This window comes from Carcharodon carcharias, chromosome 14 (assembly GCF_017639515.1).
Source record: "Carcharodon carcharias isolate sCarCar2 chromosome 14, sCarCar2.pri, whole genome shotgun sequence".
Lineage (NCBI taxonomy): Eukaryota > Metazoa > Chordata > Chondrichthyes > Lamniformes > Lamnidae > Carcharodon > Carcharodon carcharias.
The window spans coordinates 7,213,448-7,228,980 of NC_054480.1; the positions used below are offsets into that span (position 1 = coordinate 7,213,448).

Below are 15,533 nucleotides of genomic sequence, written 5' to 3' on the forward strand. Positions count from 1 at the left end.
CCCTCCGACAGTGCAGCACTCCCTCAGTACTGACCCTCTGACAGTGCAGCACTCCCTCAGTACTGACCCTCCGACAGTGCAGCACTCCCTCAGTACTGACCCTCTGACAGTGCTGGAACTCCCTCAGTACTGACCCTCTGACAGTGCAGCACTCCCTCAGTACTGACCCTCTGACAGTGCAGCACTCCCTCAGTGCTGCACTGGGAATATCAGCCTAGATTTTCCTACCATGCTTCTACACTAACTCTGCTTCAGCTGAGCTGTTGGTTGTCCCTCCCGGGCTAATCGACTGCAGGAGGCTCAACCTCCGTCACATGAGCTGCACAGGCGCACTTGTCACCCACTCGGCCATTTGCCGGCTCGTACGCATGCGCACTATCCGCTGGTTGCCACGGAAACGGAGACGTCACGGTCCCTGCAAGTGTTCCGAGGAAACCCCGTGTGGAGCCGTTGCCTGGGCGACGGGGGTGGGGGAAGGCGGAAACGGAAAGGAGCGGGCGGCGGGAGAGCGAGAGACAGAGAGAGAGAGAGAGAGACCGGGAAAACGGTGAGTGAGAGCGGGGGAAAAACCCGGGCAGGACCGACTGGGGAACCGGGGCCACAAACACCCCGAAAACCACAGCAACCCGTCCGGCCGAGGAACAAAACCACCCGAGTAATAGAGAGAGAGAGAGACGGGAGTAATAGAGAGAGAGAGAGAGAGAGGAAGACCAGAGTAATAGAGAGAGAGAGAGACGGGAGTAATAGAGAGAGAGAGAGGAAGACCAGAGTAATAGAGAGAGAGGAAGACCAGAGTAATAGAGAGACCAGTAATAGAGAGAGAGAGGAAGACCAGAGTAATAGAGAGAGAGAGGAAGACCAGAGTAATAGAGAGAGAGGAAGACCAGAGTAATAGAGAGAGAGGAAGACCAGAGTAATAGAGAGAGATAGAGGAAGACCAGAGTAATAGAGAGACCAGTAATAGAGAGAGAGAGAGAGAGAGAGAGAGAGGAAGACCAGAGTAATAGAGAGAGAGAGAGAGAGAGGAAGACCAGAGTAATAGAGAGAGAGAGAGAGAGGAAGACCAGAGTAATAGAGAGAGAGAGAGAGAGAGGAAGACCAGAGTAATAGAGAGAGAGGAAGACCAGAGTAATAGAGAGAGAGGAAGACCAGAGTAATAGAGAGAGATAGAGGAAGACCAGAGTAATAGAGAGACCAGTAATAGAGAGAGAGAGAGAGAGAGAGAGAGAGAGGAAGACCAGAGTAATAGAGAGAGAGAGAGAGAGAGAGGAAGACCAGAGTAATAGAGAGAGAGAGAGAGAGAGGAAGACCAGAGTAATAGAGAGAGAGGAAGACCAGAGTAATAGAGAGACCAGTAATAGAGAGAGAGAGGAAGACCAGAGTAATAGAGAGAGAGAGAGAGAGAGGAAGACCAGAGTAATAGAGAGAGAGGAAGACCAGAGTAATAGAGAGAGAGAGAGAGAGAGAGAGAGAGAGGAAGACCAGAGTAATAGAGAGAGAGAGAGAGGAAGACCAGAGTAATAGAGAGACCAGTAATAGAGAGAGAGAGAGGAAGACCAGAGTAATAGAGAGAGAGGAAGACCAGAGTAATAGAGAGACCAGTAATAGAGAGAGAGAGAGAGAGAGAGAGGAAGACCGGAGTAATAGAGAGAGAGGAAGATCGGAGTAATAGAGAGAGAGGAAGACCAGAGTAATAGAGAGAGAGAGAGAGAGAGAGAGAGAGAGGAAGACCAGAGTAATAGAGAGAGAGGAAGACCAGAGTAATAGAGAGAGAGAGAGAGAGAGGACGACCAGAGTAATAGAGAGAGAGGAAGACCAGAGTAATAGAGAGACCAGTAATAGAGAGAGAGAGAGAGGAAGACCAGAGTAATAGAGAGAGAGGAAGACCAGAGTAATAGAGAGAGAGAGAGAGGAAGACCAGAGTAACAGAGAGAGAGGAAGACCAGAGTAATAGAGAGACCAGTAATAGAGAGAGAGAGAGAGAGAGAGGAAGACCAGAGTAATAGAGAGAGGAAGACCAGAGTAATAGAGAGAGAGAAAGACCAGAGTAATAGAGAGAGAGAAAGACCAGAGAGACCAGAATAATAGAGAGAGAGAGAGACCAAAGTAATAGAGAAAGACCAGAGTAATAGAGAGAGGGGAAGACCAGAGTAATAGAGAGAGAGGGGGAAGACCAGAGTAATGGAGAGAGAGAGAGAGGAAGACCAGAGTAATAGAGAGAGAGAGGAAGACCAGAGTAATAGAGAGAGAGGAAGACCAGAGTAATAGAGAGAGGAAGACCAGAGTAATAGAGAGAGGAAGACCAGAGTAATAGAGTGAGAGAAGAAGACCAGAGTAATAGAGAGAGAGAGAAAGACCAGAGTAATAGAGAGAGAGAAAGACCAGAGTAATAGAGAGAGAGGAAGACCAGAGTAATAGAGAGAGAGGAAGACCAGAGTAATAGAGAGAGAGGAAGACCAGAGTAATAGAGAGACAGAGAGGAAGACCAGAGTAATAGAGAGAGGAAGACCAGAGTAATAGAGAGAGGAAGACCAGAGTAATAGAGAGAGAGAGAGGAAGACCAGAGTAATAGAGAGAGAGAGGAAGACCAGAGTAATAGAGAGAGAGAGGAAGACCAGAGTAATAGAGAGAGAGAGGAAGACCAGAGTAATAGAGAGAGAGAGGAAGACCAGAGTAATAGAGAGAGAGAGGAAGACCAGAGTAATAGAGAGAGAGAGAGGAAGACCAGAGTAATAGAGAGAGAGAGAGGAAGACCAGAGTAATAGAGAGAGAGAGAGGAAGACCAGAGTAATAGAGAGAGAGAGAGGAAGGCCAGAGTAATAGAGAGAGAGGAGGACCAGAGTAATAGAGAGAGAGAGAGAGGAGGACCAGAGTAATAGAGAGAGAGAGAGAGGAAGACCAGAGTAATAGAGACAGAGAGAGAGACGGGAGTAATAGAGAGAGAGAGACGGGAGTAATAGAGAGAGAGAGACGGGAGTAATATAGAGAGAGAGAGAGACGGGAGTAATAGAGAGAGAGAGAGACGGGAGTAATAGAGAGAGAGAGAGAGAGAGACGGGAGTAATAGAGAGAGAGAGAGAGACGGGAGTAATAGAGAGAGAGAGAGACGGGAGTAATAGAGAGAGAGAGAGACGGGAGTAATAGAGAGAGAGAGAGACGGGAGTAATAGAGAGAGAGAGAGACGGGAGTAATAGAGAGAGAGAGAGACGGGAGTAATAGAGAGAGAGAGAGACGGGAGTAATAGAGAGAGAGAGACGGGAGTAATAGAGAGAGAGAGACGGGAGTAATAGAGAGAGAGAGACGGGAGTAATAGAGAGAGAGAGAGACGGGAGTAATAGAGAGAGAGAGAGACGGGAGTAATAGAGAGAGAGAGAGACGGGAGTAATAGAGAGAGAGAGAGACGGGAGTAATAGAGAGAGAGAGAGACGGGAGTAATAGAGAGAGAGAGACGGGAGTAATAGAGAGAGAGAGAGACGGGAGTAATAGAGAGAGAGACGGGAGTAATAGAGAGAGAGAGAGACGGGAGTAATAGAGAGAGAGAGAGAGACGGGAGTAATAGAGAGAGAGAGAGACGGGAGTAATAGAGAGAGAGAGAGAGACGGGAGTAATAGAGAGAGAGAGAGAGACGGGAGTAATAGAGAGAGAGAGAGAGAGACGGGAGTAATAGAGAGAGAGAGAGAGAGACGGGAGTAATAGAGAGAGAGAGAGAGACGGGAGTAATAGAGAGAGAGAGAGAGACGGGAGTAATAGAGAGAGAGAGAGACGGGAGTAATAGAGAGAGAGAGACGGGAGTAATAGAGAGAGAGAGAGAGACGGGAGTAATAGAGAGAGAGAGAGAGACGGGAGTAATAGAGAGAGAGAGAGAGACGGGAGTAATAGAGAGAGACGGGAGTAATAGAGAGAGAGAGAGACGGGAGTAATAGAGAGAGAGAGAGACGGGAGTAATAGAGAGAGAGAGAGACGGGAGTAATAGAGAGAGAGAGACGGGAGTAATAGAGAGAGAGAGACGGGAGTAATAGAGAGAGAGAGAGACGGGAGTAATAGAGAGAGAGAGAGACGGGAGTAATAGAGAGAGAGAGAGAGACGGGAGTAATAGAGAGAGAGAGAGAGACGGGAGTAATAGAGAGAGAGAGAGAGACGGGAGTAATAGAGAGAGAGAGAGAGAGACGGGAGTAATAGAGAGAGAGAGAGAGAGACAGGAGTAATAGAGAGAGAGAGAGAGAGACGGGAGTAATAGAGAGAGAGAGAGAGAGAGAGACGGGAGTAATAGAGAGAGAGAGAGAGACGGGAGTAATAGAGAGAGAGAGAGAGAGACGGGAGTAATAGAGAGAGAGAGAGAGAGAGACGGGAGTAATAGAGAGAGAGAGAGAGAGAGAGACGGGAGTAATAGAGAGAGAGAGAGAGACGGGAGTAATAGAGAGAGAGAGAGAGAGACGGGAGTAATAGAGAGAGAGAGAGACGGGAGTAATAGAGAGAGAGAGAGACGGGAGTAATAGAGAGAGACGGGAGTAATAGAGAGAGAGAGACGGGAGTAATAGAGAGAGAGAGACGGGAGTAATAGAGAGAGAGAGAGACGGGAGTAATAGAGAGAGAGAGAGACGGGAGTAATAGAGAGAGAGAGAGAGACGGGAGTAATAGAGAGAGAGAGAGAGAGACGGGAGTAATAGAGAGAGAGAGAGAGAGACGGGAGTAATAGAGAGAGAGAGAGAGACGGGAGTAATAGAGAGAGAGAGAGAGAGACGGGAGTAATAGAGAGAGAGACGGGAGTAATAGAGAGAGAGAGAGAGAGACGGGAGTAATAGAGAGAGAGAGAGAGAGACGGGAGTAATAGAGAGAGAGAGAGAGACGGGAGTAATAGAGAGAGAGAGACGGGAGTAATAGAGAGAGAGAGAGAGACGGGAGTAATAGAGAGAGAGAGAGAGAGACGGGAGTAATAGAGAGAGAGAGAGAGAGACGGGAGTAATAGAGAGAGAGAGAGAGAGAGACGGGAGTAATAGAGAGAGAGAGAGAGAGACGGGAGTAATAGAGAGAGAGAGAGAGAGAGACGGAGTAATAGAGAGAGAGAGAGAGAGACGGGAGTAAGAGAGGAGAGAGATGGGAGTAATAGAGAGAGAGAGACGGGAGTAATAGAGAGAGAGAGACAGACGGAGTAATAGAGAGAGAGAGAGACGGGAGTAATAGAGAGAGAGAGAGACGGGAGTAATAGAGAGAGAGAGAGACGGGAGTAATAGAGAGAGAGAGAGAGAGACGGGAGTAATAGAGAGAGAGAGAGAGAGAGACGGGAGTAATAGAGAGAGAGAGAGAGACGGGAGTAATAGAGAGAGAGAGAGAGAGACGGGAGTAATAGAGAGAGAGAGAGAGAGACGGGAGTAATAGAGAGAGAGAGAGAGAGACGGGAGTAATAGAGAGAGAGAGAGAGAGACGGGAGTAATAGAGAGAGAGAGAGAGAGACGGGAGTAATAGAGAGAGAGAGAGAGAGACGGGAGTAATAGAGAGAGAGAGAGAGACGGGAGTAATAGAGAGAGAGAGAGAGACGGGAGTAATAGAGAGAGAGAGAGAGACGGGAGTAATAGAGAGAGAGAGAGAGACGGGAGTAATAGAGAGAGAGAGAGACGGGAGTAATAGAGAGAGAGAGAGAGACGGGAGTAATAGAGAGAGAGAGAGACGGGAGTAATAGAGAGAGAGAGAGACGGGAGTAATAGAGAGAGAGAGAGAGAGAGACGGGAGTAATAGAGAGAGAGAGAGATGGGAGTAATAGAGAGAGAGAGAGAGACGGGAGTAATAGAGAGAGAGAGAGAGAGAGAGACGGGAGTAATAGAGAGAGAGAGAGAGAGACGGGAGTAATAGAGAGAGAGAGAGAGAGACGGGAGTAATAGAGAGAGAGAGAGAGACGGGAGTAATAGAGAGAGAGAGAGACGGGAGTAATAGAGAGAGAGAGAGAGACGGGAGTAATAGAGAGAGAGAGACGGGAGTAATAGAGAGAGAGAGAGAGAGATGGGAGTAATAGAGAGAGAGAGACGGGAGTAATAGAGAGAGAGAGAGAGACGGGAGTAACAGAGAGAGAGAGACGGTAGTAACAGAGAGAGAGAGAGACGGTAGTAACAGAGAGAGAGAGAGAGACGGTAGTAACAGAGAGAGAGAGAGAGAGACGGTAGTAACAGAGAGAGAGAGAGAGAGAGACGGTAGTAACAGAGAGAGAGAGACGGTAGTAACAGAGAGAGAGACGGTAGTAACAGAGAGAGAGAGACGGTAGTGAGAGAGAGAGACGGTAGTGAGAGAGAGAGACGGTAGTGAGAGAGAGAGACGGTAGTGAGAGAGAGAGACGGTAGTGAGAGAGAGAGACGGTAGTGAGAGAGAGAGACGGTAGTGGGAGAGAGAGACGGTAGTGGGAGAGAGAGACGGTAGTAAGAGAGAGACGGTAGTGAGAGAGAGACGGTAGTGAGAGAGAGAGACGGTAGTGAGAGAGAGACGGTAGTAACGGAGAGAGAGAGACGGTAGTAACGCAGAGAGAGAGACGGGAGTCAGGGAGGGAGGGAGACGGGAGTGTGAGAGGAGGGAGGGAGACGGGAGTGTGAGAGGAGGGAGGGAGACGGGAGCGTGAGAGAGAGGAGGGAGGGAGACGGGAGCGTGAGAGAGGAGGGAGGGAGACGGGAGCGTGAGAGAGAGGAGGGAGGGAGACGGGAGCGTGAGAGAGAGGAGGGAGGGAGACGGGAGCGTGAGAGAGAGGAGGGAGGGAGACGGGAGCGTGAGAGAGAGGAGGGAGGGAGACGGGAGCGTGAGAGAGAGGAGGGAGGGAGACGGGAGCGTGAGAGAGAGGAGGGAGGGAGACGGGAGCGTGAGAGAGAGGAGGGAGGGAGACGGGAGCGTGAGAGAGAGGAGGGAGGGAGACGGGAGCGTGAGAGAGAGGAGGGAGGGAGACGGGAGCGTGAGAGAGAGGAGGGAGGGAGACGGGAGCGTGAGAGAGGAGGGAGGGAGACGGGAGCGTGAGAGGATGGAGGGAGACGGGAGCGTGAGAGAGGAGGGAGGGAGACGGGAGCGTGAGAGAGAGGAGGGAGGGAGACGGGAGCGTGAGAGAGAGGAGGGAGGGAGACGGGAGCGTGAGAGAGAGGAGGGAGGGAGACGGGAGCGTGAGAGAGAGGAGGGAGGGAGACGGGAGCGTGAGAGAGAGGAGGGAGGGAGACGGGAGCGTGAGAGAGGAGGGAGGGAGACGGGAGCGTGAGAGAGAGGAGGGAGGGAGACGGGAGCGTGAGAGAGAGGAGAGAGGGAGACGGGAGCGTGAGAGAGGAGGGAGGGAGACGGGAGCGTGAGAGAGGAGGGAGGGAGACGGGAGCGTGAGAGAGGAGGGAGGGAGACGGGAGTTTGAGAGGAGGGAGGGAGACGGGAGTTTGAGAGGAGGGAGGGAGACGGGAGTTTGAGAGGAGGGAGGGAGACGGGAGTGAGAGAGAGAGGAGGGAGACGGGAGTGTGAGAGAGAGGAGGGAGGGAGACGGGAGTGTGAGAGAGAGGAGGGAGGGAGACGGGAGTGAGAGAGAGATGAGGGAGGAAGACGGGAGTGAGAGAGAGAGGAGGGAGGGAGACGGGAGTGTGAGAGGAGGGAGGGAGACGGGAGTGTGAGAGGAGGGAGGGAGACGGGAGTGTGAGAGGAGGGAGGGAGACGGGAGTTTGAGAGGAGGGAGGGAGACGGGAGTGTGAGAGAGAGAGACGGAGACTAGAGAGGGAGAGAGAGGAAACCAGAGGGAAGAGAGAGACCGGTGTAACAGAGAGAGAGAGAGACTGAGGCTGTAGTAACAGAGCGAGAGGGAGACCAGACTAAGAGATCACGCATGCAGAGAGAGATCAAAGTTATGGAGATTAGAGTAACAGGGAGATCAGAGTGACGGTGATCAGATTGACTGGGAGACTTGAGTAACAGATCAGAGTAACAGATGAGAGTAACAGAGTCTGGTGCAGTAGAGGACTAACTGGAGTTGTGGAGCAGCGAGTCAGTGAGGCCAGCGTAACCGGCTTAACTGGAGGAGACTGAAATAATGAGCGAGTAATTGACAATCTACAGTCACGGGCAAAAGCTGGAATATATCTTTATAAAAAAAGAAAAATTTTGCAATTCCAAAGTATCTTTCATGGCCACAATGATTCAAACCAGCAATCGACTGGAGTAAATGAAAAGATTTCATAATAGGGCAGTAATACAGCGAAAGATGAACACAATAGTGGAGTAACACAGAGTAGAGTAACGGTCCAGGAAGACTAGAATAATAGTGTCGCTGCACAAAGAAGGTCTGGAGTAATGCAGCTTGGGTATGAGTGGAGTAATGATGCAGTTATATACTTCAGTACCATTGAGAGAGGCTGAACTAAGAATGTTGGAAAAGAAGGGTGAAATACTCCAGTAACGTGGGGTGTCCTGCAGTCTTTATAGGAAACTGGAGTAATTGTGCAGGAACACCAGGGAGACAACAGCAGTATTACAATAAAATTCAGGAGAGAAGAATAATTATTTAAGAACATTGGAAAAGGTGATACAATAGGAAAGAATGCATTAAACATGCAAAATAAAATCTGGGGAGACTAACAAGTGCAGCAGTTCAGGAGAGTCTGCAGTTGTAGCACAGAAGTAGAGATTAAGACCAGAGTAATACCACCGTTTTCTTTTGTTCATTCATTGGATGTGGGCATCACTCTCGAGGCCAGCAATTAATTCCAACTCCTAATTGTGCTTGCAAAGGTGGTGATGAGCTACCTTCTTGAACCATTGCAGTCCGTGTGGTGTAGACACACCCATTGTGCTTTTACATAGGTAGTTCCAGCATCTTGACCCTGTGGTGATGAAGGAGAAGTGATATATTTTCTGGTCAGGATGGTATGTGGATTGAAGGAGAACTTGCAGGTGGTGGTGTTCCCATGTACCTACTGCCCTTGTCCTCCTGGGTGATGGAGGTTGTGGGTTTGGAAGGCGCTATTGAAGAAACCTTAGCGAGTTGTCTACAGTAACCTTGAATATGATACACACTGCTGCCACTGTGAACTGGTGGTGGAATAAGTGAATGTTTAAGGAGGCACTGATCGAGTGGGCTGCTTTGTCCTTGATGGTGTCAAGCTTCACATGTGTTTTTGAAGCTGCACTCATCCAGACAAGTGGAGAGTATTCAATCACACTCCTGACTTTTGTCTTGTAGATAGTGCAAAGGATTTGGAGAATTAGAAGGTGAGTTACTCAGCACAGAATATCCAGACTCCAGGTGGCTCATCCACTTATGTTTCTGAGACATTGGGAATTGTGCAGTTGTAAATGGAAACTGGAATAACAGCATGAAAAACCAAAGGAGACAGGCAAAATAAGGAAATAACATGGGAAACTGGTGTGATGGTGCAACAATGGAGTGAGACTGGAGCAGCCTGAGACTTGGATAACAGCACTGTGACTGGAGTAATATGGGAGTGACTTAATTAATAGTGCAGTCAGTAAAGGAGAGAGGATTAGGATTGTAGTGATGTTGATGTGATAGTACAGTGATGAAGAAAGCCTGGAGGATTAACTCCAGTAACATGGAAGAAACAGACTTGCATTTCTATAGCACTTTTCGCAACCACTGGATGTGTCAAAGTGCTTTACAGCCAATGAAGTACTTGTGAAGTGTCGTCATTGTTCTAATGTAGGAAGCGCACCAGCCAGTACAGCAATCTCCCACAAACAGCAATGTGATACTGACTAGATAATCTGTTTTTTGTGATGTTGATTGAGGGATAATTATTGCCATACAATCTTTTACATCCAGACTGGGCCTCAGTTTGACATCTCATCCAAAAGACAGTACTTCTGGCACTGGAGTGTCAGCCTTGATTTTTGTGCTCAAGTTCTGGAGTGGGACTTGAATCCAGAACCTTGTTCTTCAGAATGCTACCATCTGACCCACAGCTGACACTTAGGAAGGAATCAGGCTGAAGGCATTAATATAGGAGGGGGCATTGAGAGGTGAGCCTGGAGTAATAGCCTTGTAAAGTGGGGTGATTTTGGAATATTGCAATGACACAGGACACTGGTGTAATAGCACAGTAAAACGAGAATGAACTAAAGACTTGCATTTATATAGCTCCTATCACAACTGTAGGATGTCCCAAAGTGCTTTTCAGCTCGGGGACTGGTAGGTAAGCTATGCTTAATCAAAGTTGTTTAATTCACATTATCTGTTTGTTCAATTTTTTTTGCACTAAGTTCCACTTTGTTGTTTTAATTTGATGAATTCAAATTCTTGAACAATTTATATACTTTAATAGAAATGATTTCTCAGAGACAGACTTCATTGGTAAATTGGTCAGCAGTTTTTGAATTGTAGGGAATCTATTGTACAGAAATAGGCCATTCTGTCAACTGCTCTGTGCTGCAGTTTAAACTAAACATCAGCCCCCTCCTGCTATAATGAGCTTTTCCCAACTGGCCAGGAATCCCTGTTCCCTTCTCCCTCATGAATGCATCGAGTCTCCTTTTATATTCATCAATGCTGTATGCTTCAACCATTCCACATGACCACAAGTTCCACACTTTGCCACTCATTGTGCAAAGAAATTCATTCTAGTTCACTTGTTAATGACTGTATTATATTTATTCTCCATCGGCTGGACTCGCCCACAAATGAAAACAGTTTAATCGCATCTACCTTATAAAACCCATTCATAATTTTAAAGTTAAAAGCAAAATACTGTGGACGCTGGAAATCTGAAACAAAAACAAAAATTGCTGGAAAAACTCAGCAGGTCTGACAACATCTGTGGAGAGAAAGACAGAGTTAATGTTTCGAGCCTAATTAAAACTGCTGCTAATTGGTTCATACCACCACCCAGATCAATGATGGGACTGATCAGTTTGAACTATTTTAGCAACAGTAACAACTTGCATTTACATGGCACCTTTAGAAAACATCCAGAACTTGTCAGAAAACATCCCAAGGAACTTTGCAGCAAAATTTGACTCTGAACCCCATAAGAGAGATATTAAGGCAGATGGTTGACAGCTTGGCCAAAGAAGTAGGTTTTAAGCAACACCTTAAAGGAAGAAATTGAGGCATTAGGGGTGGAGGGAGATCATTATTGCCATAGAGGGAGCGCAACGAAGGTTCACCAGACTTGTTCCGGGGATGGCGAGGCTGTCCTAAGAAGACAGATTGGGGAAACTGGGCCTGTATTCTCCAGAGTTTCGAAGAATGAGAGGTGATCTCATTGAAACCTACAAAACACTGAAAGGAATAGACAGGGTAGATGCAGGTAAGTTGTTTCCCCTGGTTGGGGAGTCTAGAACCAGGGGACACAATTTCAAAATAAGGGGGAAGCATCTTAGGACTGAGACGAGGAGACATTTCTTTACTCAGAAGTTTGTGAATCTTTGGAATTCTGTACCCCAGAGGGTTGTGGAAGCTCAGTCATTGAGTATGTTTCAGGTAGAGATTGATAGATTTCTGATAACAATAATGTAAAAGATTATGGGGATAGTGTGGGTGAAAGATATTGAAGTGTTTGATCAGCCATGATCGTATTGAATGGCAGAGCAAGCTGGACAGGCTGAATGGTATTCGCCTGTTCTTATGTTCCTACAGGCCAGTTAACTTGACATCAGTCATCAGGAAAGTGCTGGAGTCTAATATTAAGCAAATCTCGACAATGCACATAGAAAATCATAAGATGATCGACAAAGGCAACATGATTTTATAAAAGGGAAATTGTGTTGAAGATTTTTGAGAATGAACTAGTAAGGTAGATATAGGGGAACCAATAGATTTCCAAAGGCATTTGATAACGTGCCATACAAAACATTAATACTCAGAATAAGGACACATGGATTTGGGTGCAATAGTGGGAATGGACAGAGGATTTGTTAATGCACAGGAAGCAAAGAGTAGGAATAAATGGGGCATTATCAAGTGGACAGGCTGTGACCAGGGGAGTGACAGAAGGATCAGCACTGGAGCCTCAGCCACTTACAATCTATAGTAGTGACTTGGTTGAAGATACAGAGAATGATGTATCTTAAATTTAGTGACAATACAAATTTAGGTGAGAATGTAAGCTGTGAGGAGGACACAAAGAGGCTGCAAACAGATATAGACAGGTTAAGTGAATAGGCAACAAGATGACGGAGTATAAAGTGGGGAAGTGTGAAGTTATTCACTTTGGTCGTAAGAATAGAAGAGCAAAATTATTATGCAGGTACAGCAGGCAGTTAAGAAACCAAATGACAAGTTGACCTTTATTGCAAGGGGATTAGAGTACAAGAGAAAGGAAGACTTGCTACAATTGTACAGGTCTTCGGTGAGACCACTCCCTGGAATACTGTGAGCAGCTTTGGCTTCCACAACTAAGGTGGGATATACTTGCATTGGAGGCGGTAGAATTCTCTACCCCAGAGGGCTGTGGAAGCCGTGGAAGTCATTGAGAATGTTTAAAGTAGAGATTGACAAATTTCTGAATACCAATAACGTAAAGGGATATGGGGATAGTGTGGGAAAAAGACATTGAAGTCGATGATCAGCCACTATCATATTGAATGGAGGAGCAGGCTTGATGGGCTGAATGGCCTACTCTTCCTATACTCCTATGAGAGGTTGAGGCAGATAGTGGAAGGCACTGCCACTGGTGATGGAGTGATTAACACCTGGGTTGCTAAAGAGGTCAGACATAGAGGAATGCCAATATCTCAGAGAGGTGTGGGGTTGGAGGGGGTTATAGAGATAGGGAGGGGCAAGACCATGGAGGGATTTGAAAACAACAGAGATTTCTAAAATTGAGGCATTGCTTAACCAGGAGCAATTTGTTTGTTTAGTTGATAAGTTGATGCAAGCGGACATAAGTCCAGCAAAGTGGAACCCCCTGCGCTCAGTGCACCAGTGACCAAGCAGGAGGTTTACTCTTGAGTCTATAAAAATTTAACTGCCCAAAAAAGAAGCACTTTGGGTGCTTTTAGTTCTGAGCTGCTCATTTTGCAATTATGAACCTAACAGATGTAACAGCTTGTTTCATCCAAGTGGGAGGAGTACTGGTTAAACCAGTTTAACGAAACAAGTTACATCATAAGCTAAATGCTTTTGAGTTTCTGCTTGTGGGAGTAGCATCTCCAGTTTCAATTCGCCCAATGAATAAGTTGCTGGTTGAGTGAGAGCTGAAGATCTACCTGCATAGACATCGCTGTAAGTTAATGAGTAGGTGAGAGATCTGTTGGTGAGTCTAAATGGCTGAGTAGTGTGGGGTTAGTAACCTTAAAGTGATTATAATGTGAATGCTGGTATATTTGGAGTTAGGATGTTGGATCTTTACCTCCGCAAGCTCTTAAATATCAGAAAATTAGATTCTTTCCCCTTTCTAAGTTTCTAGTATGTAGAGAAAATATTGTGGTAAGAAGCAATACTGAATGATGTTACAATCTAGTAAATTGGCAGAACCTGTATTGATCAGTACTGTTAACAATTTGGGTTTTGTAACAAGACCTTGAGTTTTTGTATTTCTCACATTTGTGTGTCTTCCTTTTATGGAGCAACTTCCTCTTTAGTGCCTCAGTTGCTATCTATTCACAAACTTGAGCTCGTCCAAAATTCTGCTGTTCGTATTCTAACTTTCAGCCAGTCACTTTCACACATTATCCATATGTTTTCTGAACTACATTGACCGCATCTCAATTTTAAAATTCTTGTTTGTATTTTCACATCCGTCCATGGCCTCAGCCCCACCCTGAATCTCTAACCACCTCAAACTATGCAACCCTCCAGGATCTCTGTGTTCCTCCAATTCTAGCTTTCTGGTGCATCCCTTATTTTCACCACTTCATCATTCGTGGAAGTGCCTACAGCTGCCTTGGCCCTAAGCTCTGGAATTTCTTCTCCCCTCTTGTATCTCTGGCAGCCACCTGGCGCAAGCCATCATCTCACGGGACTTGTGCGCAACTCTGTATTCAGCGTAACCAGAATGTCCTCTCTAGGATGCAAACCTGGGCAAAATTATTTGCTGGAGACCCTGGGCTGTCCAAACGTCAGGACTTGCCTCTTGAGCTGCCCGGTTGAGTCCAAAGGAATGTAGAGTACTATGTTTGACATCGGTTTGGTTGCAGGAGTTGACATATTTAGACTTAAGTCCACCTTTGGGCTGCACTCCAGATTTTCTGTCAGGGTTTAGCCCCTTAGCCTTCAACTTCCCCAAGGTATCCACAAGGCAGTAGGGCTATTTGCCCACAGCTGGGAGTTTGGTTCATGAGTGCCAGGGGCATGTCCATATGCTGGTGGGACTGCACACTACATGTCCAGGGACCAAACCTTTCTTGCATTTATATAGTGCCTTTTAACTGATAAAATATCCCAAGGGGCTTCATAGGTGTGTTATGAGACAAAATTTAATACTGAGCCACCAAAAGTTCAATTCAGAGTTCCTGTGAAGCTTTAGCTTGTAGCTTTCAACTCTCCTCCTGTAAGACACTTACTAAAACCTGCCCCCTTGACCAAGCTTTTAGTTACCAGTCCCAATATCACTTTTGGTGGCTCAGTATTAAATTTTGTCTCATAACACGCCTATGAGGCCCCTTGGGATATTCTATCAGTTAAAAGGCACTATATAAATGCAAGTTGCTAATCTTCCTGAGGCTTTTCTTCACCACTTCCCCTTCACTAAGATTTGAAAATATGTTGTGTTTGGGGAAGAGAGCTTGCGGGAATAACTTCACGTTCTATCTCTCTGCTGCAGAGTGCTGGAAGTGGTGACTAAAAGATTGGTGTGGGAGAAATGGGTTTCACTTCACTGGGTAGTGGTAACAGTACCTGGGGGAAAGAGGGAGCTGTTCCTTCGGGATGGCTTTCACTTGAACCATTGGCAAATTGAATAACTTGGGGCGAAATCTTGTTGCAGTGGTGAGCGTCGCGAGGGTATGAACAGAAGAAGACAGACCTCCGCTCGGAGACAGGATAGCTGGCCACGTGTAATCACACAGCGACCAGCCAGTGAGCTGTGCATAGTCAAAGGCCCAGCCGATTGTGAATTGGGGTGGGCAGGAAGTCACTGACCCTGCCGTTATCTCGTGGTCATCAAAGTTCCGGATACTATATTTAATTGGCACCCGCACTCCCTGCAAACCAGCCGCCTGTCTGGGAGGAGGCTTTTGAACTTGAACTGCTGCTACCCACTCCCCACCTGGCACACTGGGATCCCTGGAGTTGCAAGCTACCACCCTGCACCCTCCCTCAGTCACCTTTGACCTCCCCCCACACGCCACCCTGCCCCCCACCATCACTCTCAACCCTCTGTCCATCACCCTAGCCCTGCCTTCTGTTACTCTTGAGCCACCCACCATCATGCTTGATCAATTGCCTTTCAAAGACTCATACCCCACATCACCATTGAGTTAACGCCCCATCCTGGGCACCCTTGACCTGCCGACTATCTTCTTTAACCCTCCCTCTATCACCCTTGACCTGCCCTTGATTTACCTCAATTCTCCCAGCCTCACCTGTGCTCAATCACTCTAGATCTCCCCTCTAGCATGTTTGAGCAGCCTTTGGTAGAGATT

General features: G+C 47.0%; 1 protein-coding gene across 4 annotated transcripts in view; it reads left to right on the plus strand.

The window, feature by feature from the left end:
• The first annotated feature begins 426 nt into the window (after positions 1 to 426).
• LOC121286806 (14-3-3 protein beta/alpha-1-like) overlaps positions 427 to 15,533 on the plus strand; it is a 39,747-nt gene continuing 24,640 nt past the window's right edge. The window contains exon 1 of one of the 4 annotated variants that reach the window (XM_041203854.1): positions 427 to 547. The gene's annotated coding sequence lies outside the window, so the exon portion shown is untranslated. Of the gene's footprint in view, positions 548 to 13,060; positions 13,205 to 15,533 lie in introns of those variants that run through there. The other 3 variants (XM_041203855.1, XM_041203853.1, XM_041203856.1) reach the window with 3 other exon arrangements.